A 10,000-nucleotide genomic window follows, 5' to 3' on the forward strand; every position below is an offset into this window, starting at 1 on the left:
GAAAGCCACCGAGAAGCCAGACGGACCCCTGCCCAGCCGCCTGGCGGGTGGCTTGGAGCAGCCGCTCGGCAGCGCTGCCCTGGGAGTGCTCGGCGTCACTCGTTCCCTCATATACGGAACTGGAGGGCCGTCAGCTCCGCGAGCGCACAACCAGCCGACCTCCGCCCAGCGGCAGGTCGCAGAAATCACGCCGGCTTGTACGATGACGTAGGCGGAGGCAGAGCGCAACAGCGACCCCTTGGCGACAAGCGCGATCTCCGCGGAGAGCACGTCTACTCGCCGAGGGAGAGCACGTCTACTCGCCGAGGGAGAGCACGTCTACTCGCCGAGGGAGAGCACGTCTACTCGCCGAGGGAGAGCACGTCTACTCGCCGAGGGAGAGCACGTCTACTCGCCGAGGGAGAGCACGTCTACTCGCCGAGGGAGAGCACGTCTACTCGCCGAGGGAGAGCACGTCTACTCGCCCAGGGAGAGCACGTCTACTCGCCCAGGGAGAGCACGTCTACTCGCCCAGGGAGAGCACGTCTACTCGCCCAGGGAGAGCACGTCTACTCGCCCAGGGAGAGCACGTCTACTCGCCCAGGGAGAGCACGTCTACTCGCCCAGGGAGAGCACGTCTACTCGCCCAGGGAGAGCACGTCTACTCGCCCAGGGAGAGCACGTCTACTCGCCCAGGGAGAGCACGTCTACTCGCCGAGGGAGAGCACGTCTACTCGCCGAGGGAGAGCACGTCTACTCGCCGAGGGAGAGCACGTCTACTCGCCGAGGGAGAGCACGTCTACTCGCCGAGGGAGAGCACGTCTACCTCCCGGCTGAGGGAGAGCACGGGGGGGGGGGACAAAGACAGGCGGCAGCAGCTTCGGTGAACGTCACCCGGGAGGCGACCGGGGCTGTCCCGGGGCAGTCCCGGGAAGCCGGCGTCCGGCACAGGGAACCGTCAGCTGCCGGACCGGGGCGAATCCCCGCGGCCACGGCAGGGGTGGGGGCTCGAAGACAGCCGGCAGCCGCTTCGGTGAACGTCACCCGGGAGGAGACTGGGGCCCTCCCGGGACCGTCCCGGGAAGACGACGTTCGGCACGAGATCCCGGCCGCGGCCGGACCGGCTCGAAGCCCCGCGGCCCCGGCACGGGGGAGGCCCAAAGACTGGCGGCAGCCGCTTCGCTGAACGTCACCCGGCCGGCGACCGGGGCCGTCCCGGGGCCGTCCCGGGATGCCGGCTTCCGGCACGGGGTCCCGGCCGCGGCCGGAGCGGCTCGAATCCCCGCGGTCCCGGCAGCAGCCGGAGCCGCTCGCCGTTCGGGCTCCCGGCACCCTACGGATCCGCCGACTCGTTCGCGGGCGGCGGGGGGAGGCAGTGAAGGAGGTGCGGGCAGAAGCGGCAGCGGAGGCGGAGGGGGGGGGGGGGTGCTCGGAGACAGCCGTCAGCCGCTTCGGTGAACGTCACCCGGGAGGCGACCGGGACCGGCCCGGGGCAGTCCCGGGAAGCCGGCGTCCGGCACAGGGAACCGTCAGCTGCCGGACCGGGGCGAATCCCCGCGGCCACGGCAGGGGTGGGGGCTCGAAGACAGCCGGCAGCCGCTTCGGTGAACGTCACCCGGGAGGAGACTGGGGCCCTCCCGGGACCGTCCCGGGAAGACGACGTTCGGCACGAGATCCCGGCCGCGGCCGGACCGGCTCGAAGCCCCGCGGCCCCGGCACGGGGGAGGCCCAAAGACTGGCGGCAGCCGCTTCGCTGAACGTCACCCGGCCGGCGACCGGGGCCGTCCCGGGGCCGTCCCGGGATGCCGGCTTCCGGCACGGGGTCCCGGCCGCGGCCGGAGCGGCTCGAATCCCCGCGGTCCCGGCAGCAGCCGGAGCCGCTCGCCGTTCGGGCTCCCGGCACCCTACGGATCCGGCGACTCGTTCGCGGGCGGCGGGGGGAGGCAGTGAAGGAGGTGCGGGCAGAAGCGGCAGCGGAGGCGGAGGGGGGGGGGGGGTGCTCGGAGACAGCCGTCAGCCGCTTCGGTGAACGTCACCCGGGAGGCGACCGGGACCGGCCCGGGGCAGTCCCGGGAAGCCGGCGTCCGGCACAGGGAACCGTCAGCTGCCGGACCGGGGCGAATCCCCGCGGCCACGGCAGGGGTGGGGGCTCGAAGACAGCCGGCAGCCGCTTCGGTGAACGTCACCCGGGAGGAGACTGGGGCCCTCCCGGGACCGTCCCGGGAAGACGACGTTCGGCACGAGATCCCGGCCGCGGCCGGACCGGCTCGAAGCCCCGCGGCCCCGGCACGGGGGAGGCCCAAAGACTGGCGGCAGCCGCTTCGCTGAACGTCACCCGGCCGGCGACCGGGGCCGTCCCGGGGCCGTCCCGGGATGCCGGCTTCCGGCACGGGGTCCCGGCCGCGGCCGGAGCGGCTCGAATCCCCGCGGTCCCGGCAGCAGCCGGAGCCGCTCGCCGTTCGGGCTCCCGGCACCCTACGGATCCGCCGACTCGTTCGCGGGCGGCGGGGGGAGGCAGTGAAGGAGGTGCGGGCAGAAGCGGCAGCGGAGGCGGAGGGGGGGGGGGGGTGCTCGGAGACAGCCGTCAGCCGCTTCGGTGAACGTCACCCGGGAGGCGACCGGGACCGGCCCGGGGCAGTCCCGGGAAGCCGGCGTCCGGCACAGGGAACCGTCAGCTGCCGGACCGGGGCGAATCCCCGCGGCCACGGCAGGGGTGGGGGCTCGAAGACAGCCGGCAGCCGCTTCGGTGAACGTCACCCGGGAGGAGACTGGGGCCCTCCCGGGACCGTCCCGGGAAGACGACGTTCGGCACGAGATCCCGGCCGCGGCCGGACCGGCTCGAAGCCCCGCGGCCCCGGCACGGGGGAGGCCCAAAGACTGGCGGCAGCCGCTTCGCTGAACGTCACCCGGCCGGCGACCGGGGCCGTCCCGGGGCCGTCCCGGGATGCCGGCTTCCGGCACGGGGTCCCGGCCGCGGCCGGAGCGGCTCGAATCCCCGCGGTCCCGGCAGCAGCCGGAGCCGCTCGCCGTTCGGGCTCCCGGCACCCTACGGATCCGCCGACTCGTTCGCGGGCGGCGGGGGGAGGCAGTGAAGGAGGTGCGGGCAGAAGCGGCAGCGGAGGCGGAGGGGGGGGGGGGGTGCTCGGAGACAGCCGGCAGCCGCTTCGGTGAACGTCACCCGGGAGGCGACCGGGACCGGCCCGGGGCAGTCCCGGGAAGCCGGCGTCCGGCACAGGGAACCGTCAGCTGCCGGACCGGGGCGAATCCCCGCGGCCACGGCAGGGGTGGGGGCTCGAAGACAGCCGGCAGCCGCTTCGGTGAACGTCACCCGGGAGGAGACTGGGGCCCTCCCGGGACCGTCCCGGGAAGACGACGTTCGGCACGAGATCCCGGCCGCGGCCGGACCGGCTCGAAGCCCCGCGGCCCCGGCACGGGGGAGGCCCAAAGACTGGCGGCAGCCGCTTCGCTGAACGTCACCCGGCCGGCGACCGGGGCCGTCCCGGGGCCGTCCCGGGATGCCGGCTTCCGGCACGGGGTCCCGGCCGCGGCCGGAGCGGCTCGAATCCCCGCGGTCCCGGCAGCAGCCGGAGCCGCTCGCCGTTCGGGCTCCCGGCACCCTACGGATCCGGCGACTCGTTCGCGGGCGGCGGGGGGAGGCAGTGAAGGAGGTGCGGGCAGAAGCGGCAGCGGAGGCGGAGGGGGGGGGGGGGTGCTCGGAGACAGCCGTCAGCCGCTTCGGTGAACGTCACCCGGGAGGCGACCGGGACCGGCCCGGGGCAGTCCCGGGAAGCCGGCGTCCGGCACAGGGAACCGTCAGCTGCCGGACCGGGGCGAATCCCCGCGGCCACGGCAGGGGTGGGGGCTCGAAGACAGCCGGCAGCCGCTTCGGTGAACGTCACCCGGGAGGAGACTGGGGCCCTCCCGGGACCGTCCCGGGAAGACGACGTTCGGCACGAGATCCCGGCCGCGGCCGGACCGGCTCGAAGCCCCGCGGCCCCGGCACGGGGGAGGCCCAAAGACTGGCGGCAGCCGCTTCGCTGAACGTCACCCGGCCGGCGACCGGGGCCGTCCCGGGGCCGTCCCGGGATGCCGGCTTCCGGCACGGGGTCCCGGCCGCGGCCGGAGCGGCTCGAATCCCCGCGGTCCCGGCAGCAGCCGGAGCCGCTCGCCGTTCGGGCTCCCGGCACCCTACGGATCCGGCGACTCGTTCGCGGGCGGCGGGGGGAGGCAGTGAAGGAGGTGCGGGCAGAAGCGGCAGCGGAGGCGGAGGGGGGGGGGGGTGCTCGGAGACAGCCGTCAGCCGCTTCGGTGAACGTCACCCGGGAGGCGACCGGGACCGGCCCGGGAAGCCATCGTCCGGCCCCGGATCCCGGCCGCGGCCGGACCGGCTCGAATCCCCGCGGCCCCGGCACGGGGGAGGCCCAAAGACTGGCGGCAGCCGCTTCGCTGAACGTCACCCGGCCGGCGACCGGGGCCGTCCCGGGGCCGTCCCGGGATGCCGGCTTCCGGCACGGGGTCCCGGCCGCGGCCGGACCGGCTCGAAGCCCCGCGGCCCCGGCAGCAGCCGGAGCCGCTCGCCGTTCGGGCTCCCGGCACCCTACGGATCCGGCGACTCGTTCGCCGGCGGCGGGGGGAGGCAGTGGAGGGGGTGCGGGCAGAAGCGGCAGCGGAGGCGGAGGGGGGGGGGGCTCGAAGACAGCCGGCAGCCGCTTCGGTGAACGTCACCCGGCCGGCGACCGGGGCCGTCCCGGGGCCGTCCCGGGATGCCGGCTTCCGGCACGGGGTCCCGGCCGCGGCCGGACCGGCTCGAATCCCCGCGGTCCCGGCAGCAGCCGGAGCCGCTCGCCGTTCGGGCTCCCGGCACCCTACGGATCCGCCGACTCGTTCGCGGGCGGCGGGGGGAGGCAGTGAAGGAGGTGCGGGCAGAAGCGGCAGCGGAGGCGGAGGGGGGGGGGGCTCGAAGACAGCCGGCAGCCGCTTCGGTGAACGTCACCCGGCCGGCGACCGCGGCCGTTCCGGGGCCGTCCCGGGAAGCCTGCGACAGGCACGGGGTCCCGGCCGCGGCCGGACCCGCACTGGGTGCCGCCGCCTCGGGCTCTCGGGACGGTATGGATCCGCCGACTCGTTCGCCGGCAGCGGGGGGAGGCAGTGGAGGGGGTGCGGGGAGAAGCGGCAGCGGAGGCGGAGGCGGGGGGGGGCTCGAAGACAGCCGGCAGCCGCTTCGGTGAACGTCACCCGGGAGGCGACCGGGACCGGCCCGGGAAGCCATCGTCCGGCCCGGGATCCCGGCCGCGGCCGGACCGGCTCGAATCCCCGCGGCCCCGGCACGGGGGAGGCCCAAAGACTGGCGGCAGCCGCTTCGCTGAACGTCACCCGGCCGGCGACCGGGGCCGTCCCGGGGCCGTCCCGGGATGCCGGCTTCCGGCACGGGGTCCCGGCCGCGGCCGGACCGGCTCGAAGCCCCGCGGTCCCGGCAGCAGCCGGAGCCGCTCGCCGTTCGGGCTCCCGGCACCCTACGGATCCGGCGACTCGTTCGCCGGCGGCGGGGGGAGGCAGTGGAGGCGGTGCGGGGAGAAGCGGCAGCGGAGGCGGAGGGGGGGCGGGGGGGACGATAGTGGCGGGGGGCGGGGGGTGCTCGAAGGCAGCCGGCAGCCGGTTCGGTGAACATTCGCCGGGGCGGGGGGGCGACCTGTCCGTGCCCGGGGCAGCCCCGGAAGCCGGCAGCCAGCACGGGGTCCCGGCAGCACCTGTTCCCTGCCCTGGGACTTGCCGTGCCCGGCGGCCGGTTGCCGGGTGGGGGAGCGATGAGAGGCGGGGCGCAGCGGCCGGGGCAGCGCCGGGCGGCAGCGGGGGGCTGGGCGGGTGGGGTAGGCGTCGAGCGGCAAGCCCTCGGCTGCAGCGAATGTTCGGCGGTGCGGGGGGGGGGGGGGACGGGACGACACGTTGGGGGCGCCGAGTCCGAGCCACCCCCGGCCCCAGGGGCGGCCGGAGGGGGAGGCCGGTGCCTGGCCCTGGGAGCTGCTGGGCGCCGGATGGCCGAGGGTGCGTCAGAAGCCGCCCGAGCGGCCGAGCAGGTCCTCCAGAAAGGCCTAGGGTGGCTTCGAGGGCCCCGGGAGCAGTCGAGGGAGGCCTCCAGGCAGGTCTGGAGTGGATGGGAGGCCTTCCAAAGCAGACAAGGGAGGCTGCCAGCAGGGCCTAGGCTGGCACTGCAGCCTGTAAATGGTTGGGGGGGGGGCCTCTGGTGCGGCCTGGAGTCTCTGGGTGGCGTCCAGAGAGGTGCAAAAGATCCTCTGGTGCGGCCTGTGGTGGCTGAGAAGCCTGCAGAGCGTGCGGGGGAGGCTTCTGCTGCGGCCTGGGGTGGGTCGGAAGCCTGCAGAGCGTGCGGGAGAGGCTTCTGGTGCGGCCTGGGGTGGCTGAGAAGCCTGCAGAGCGTGCGGGAGAGGCTTCCGGTGCGGCCTGGGGTGGCTGAGAAGCCTGCAGAGCGTGCGGGGGAGGCTTCTGTTGGGGCCTGGGGTGGCTGAGAAGCCTGCAGAGCGTGCGGGAGAGGCTTCTGGTGCGGCCTGGGGTGGCTGAGAAGCCTGCAGAGCGTGCGGGAGAGGCTTCTGCTGCGGCCTGGGGTGGCTGAGAAGCCTGCAGAGCGTGCGGGAGAGGCTTCTGGTGCGGCCTGGGGTGGCTGAGAAGCCTGCAGAGCGTGCGGGAGAGGCTTCTGCTGCGGCCTGGGGTGGCTGAGAAGCCTGCAGGGCGTGCGGGAGAGGCTTCTGCTGCGGCCTGGGGTGGCTGAGAAGCCTGCAGAGCGTGCGGGGGAGGCTTCTGGTGCGGCCTGGGGTGGCTGAGAAGCCTGCAGAGCGTGCGGGAGAGGCTTCTGTTGGGGCCTGGGGTGGCTGAGAAGCCTGCAGAGCGTGCGGGGGAGGCTTCTGGTGCGGCCTGGGGTGGCTGAGAAGCCTGCAGAGCGTGCGGGGGAGGCTTCTGGTGCGGCCTGGGGTGGCTGAGAAGCCTGCAGAGCGTGCGGGGGAGGCTTCTGCTGCGGCCTGGGGTGGGTCGGAAGCCTGCAGAGCGTGCGGGAGAGGCTTCTGTTGGGGCCTGGGGTGGCTGAGAAGCCTGCAGAGCGTGCGGGGGAGGCTTCTGCTGCGGCCTGGGGTGGCTGAGAAGCCTGCAGAGCGTGCGGGAGAGGCTTCTGCTGCGGCCTGGGGTGGCTGAGAAGCCTGCAGAGCGTGCGGGAGAGGCTTCTGCTGCGGCCTGGGGTGGCTGAGAAGCCTGCAGGGCGTGCGGGAGAGGCTTCTGCTGCGGCCTGGGGTGGCTGAGAAGCCTGCAGAGCGTGCGGGGGAGGCTTCTGGTGCGGCCTGGGGTGGCTGAGAAGCCTGCAGAGCGTGCGGGAGAGGCTTCTGTTGGGGCCTGGGGTGGGTCGGAAGCCTGCAGAGCGTGCGGGAGAGGCTTCTGTTGGGGCCTGGGGTGGCTGAGAAGCCTGCAGAGCGTGCGGGGGAGGCTTCTGGTGCGGCCTGGGGTGGCTGAGAAGCCTGCAGAGCGTGCGGGGGAGGCTTCTGCTGCGGCCTGGGGTGGGTCGGAAGCCTGCAGAGCGTGCGGGAGAGGCTTCTGTTGGGGCCTGGGGTGGCTGAGAAGCCTGCAGAGCGTGCGGGAGAGGCTTCTGTTGGGGCCTGGGGTGGCTGAGAAGCCTGCAGAGCGTGCGGGGGAGGCTTCTGCTGCGGCCTGGGGTGGCTGAGAAGCCTGCAGAGCGTGCGGGAGAGGCTTCTGGTGCGGCCTGGGGTGGCTGAGAAGCCTGCAGAGCGTGCGGGGGAGGCTTCTGCTGCGGCCTGGGGTGGCTGAGAAGCCTGCAGAGCGTGCGGGGGAGGCTTCTGCTGCGGCCTGGGGTGGGACGGAAGCCTGCAGAGCGTGCGGGGGAGGCTTCTGCTGCGGCCTGGGGTGGCTGAGAAGCCTGCAGAGCGTGCGGGAGAGGCTTCTGCTGCGGCCTGGGGTGGCTGAGAAGCCTGCAGAGCGTGCGGGAGAGGCTTCTGTTGGGGCCTGGGGTGGCTGAGAAGCCTGCAGAGCGTGCGGGGGAGGCTTCTGCTGCGGCCTGGGGTGGCTGAGAAGCCTGCAGAGCGTGCGGGAGAGGCTTCTGCTGCGGCCTGGGGTGGCTGAGAAGCCTGCAGAGCGTGCGGGAGAGGCTTCTGCTGCGGCCTGGGGTGGCTGAGAAGCCTGCAGAGCGTGCGGGAGAGGCTTCTGCTGCGGCCTGGGGTGGCTGAGAAGCCTGCAGAGCGTGCGGGAGAGGCTTCTGGTGCGGCCTGGGGTGGCTGAGAAGCCTGCAGAGCGTGCGGGGGAGGCTTCTGCTGCGGCCTGGGGTGGCTGAGAAGCCTGCAGGGCGTGCGGGAGAGGCTTCTGCTGCGGCCTGGGGTGGCTGAGAAGCCTGCAGAGCGTGCGGGAGAGGCTTCTGCTGCGGCCTGGGGTGGCTGAGAAGCCTGCAGAGCGTGCGGGAGAGGCTTCTGTTGGGGCCTGGGGTGGCTGAGAAGCCTGCAGAGCGTGCGGGGGAGGCTTCTGCTGCGGCCTGGGGTGGCTGAGAAGCCTGCAGAGCGTGCGGGGGAGGCTTCTGCTGCGGCCTGGGGTCTCTGGGTGGCCTCTAGAGAGGTGCAAAAGACCCTCTGGGTTGGGCTGGGGTGGCTCTTGGACCCCTGCCACACAGTGGAGAGCGGCCTCCGGCCCGCCACCTGTGTCCCTGTGTGCCTGAGTGCCTGTGTCCCTGTGTCCCTGTGTCCCTGAGTGCCTGAGTGCCTGTGTCCCTGTGTCCCTGTGTCCCTGAGTGCCTGAGTGCCTGAGTGCCTGTGTCCCTGTGTCCTTGTGTCCCTGTGTCCCTGTGTCCCTGTGTGCCTGAGTGCCTGTGTCCCTGTGTCCCTGTCTGTGTACCTGTGTGCGAGAGTGTCCGGCACGCCACCCAGCGGCGGCGGGCAAGCAGGTAGGCGGGTGGGCGGGCCGGCGAGGGCCAGTGTGAGTTTGGGGGGTGGGAGGGGAGGCGGCAGCTGGAAGCGTCAGAGGAGGGGGCGTGGCTCCGGCTGGCCCCGGGAGCAGGTTCCCGGGACCGGGACCGGCTGGACCCGGCGGGTGGTTGATCCCGGGGCGGGGGGCAGAGGCGGCGGGAAGCGGCAGCTGCGTGTGCGGCGGGGGGGGTGGAGGGCGAACCGCGGCGGGAAGCGGATGCTTCAGAGCAGGTTACGGGGGCGGGGACGGACGACACCACCTGTCCCCGCCCCGGGACGGGCTGGACCCGGCGCCCTGGACCCGGCGCCGTGTACCCGCCGCCGCCCCCGCCGCCGCCCCCCTCCGCCACCCCGGGACCCCGACGTTTTTTGGCGCCCGCGCCTTTTTTTGCTCCCCGCCTGCCCGCGCTGCCCCGGGCCCTCCCCCGGGGCGGGGCGGGAGGGAGGGACGGACGGACGGGTAGCCGGGGATCTCCGAGCGCGCGCCACCAGACCGAGGCGGGTCCCGGCGGCGGCGGCGGCGGCGGCGGCGGCGGCGGCAGCAGCAGCAAGCGACGGCGGGGGGGGGCAGGCTAGGGAGAGAGGGGGAGCGGCATGCGGTAGGGCTGGGGGGTTTGTTTCGGGGGGGAGGGGTGGGGGGGGGGTGGCAGCGGTCAGCGAGAGCGGGGAGAGGGGGAGCGGCATGCGGTAGGGCTGGGGTGTTTTTGGGGTGGGGGCGTTGGGGGGATTAGCGGGCGGGCGGGCAGCCCAGCCAAGCGGCAAGCCGGGGGGCGGGCGAGGGCGGCTTTAGGGCCGGAGGAGCGGAGCGCAACCTCCCCCGTGCAGGCTCCAGCGTGGAGAGCAGCAAGTTTTTGGGGACGGGGGACGACGGACGGGAGGGGCAGCGGCGAGAGGCTAGCTGCGGCAAGGGGCACCGGCACGGCCGCCCTAACAGCGCCGCCTCGGTCGCAGGGGTTAGAGAGCAGCCGGGCAGCCCGGGAGGGAAGCGGCAGCCCGCGTCGCGATCCCCCCTCCAGGGGACAATGTGGGAAGGGGAAGCCGCGGCGGCTTTGGCGGGG

The sequence above is a fragment of the Melanerpes formicivorus genome, unplaced genomic scaffold (genome assembly GCF_026170545.1).
Source record: "Melanerpes formicivorus ecotype bairdi unplaced genomic scaffold, bMelFor1.0.p_v2 SCAF_233, whole genome shotgun sequence".
In the NCBI taxonomy this organism is placed as follows: Eukaryota; Metazoa; Chordata; class Aves; order Piciformes; family Picidae; genus Melanerpes; species Melanerpes formicivorus.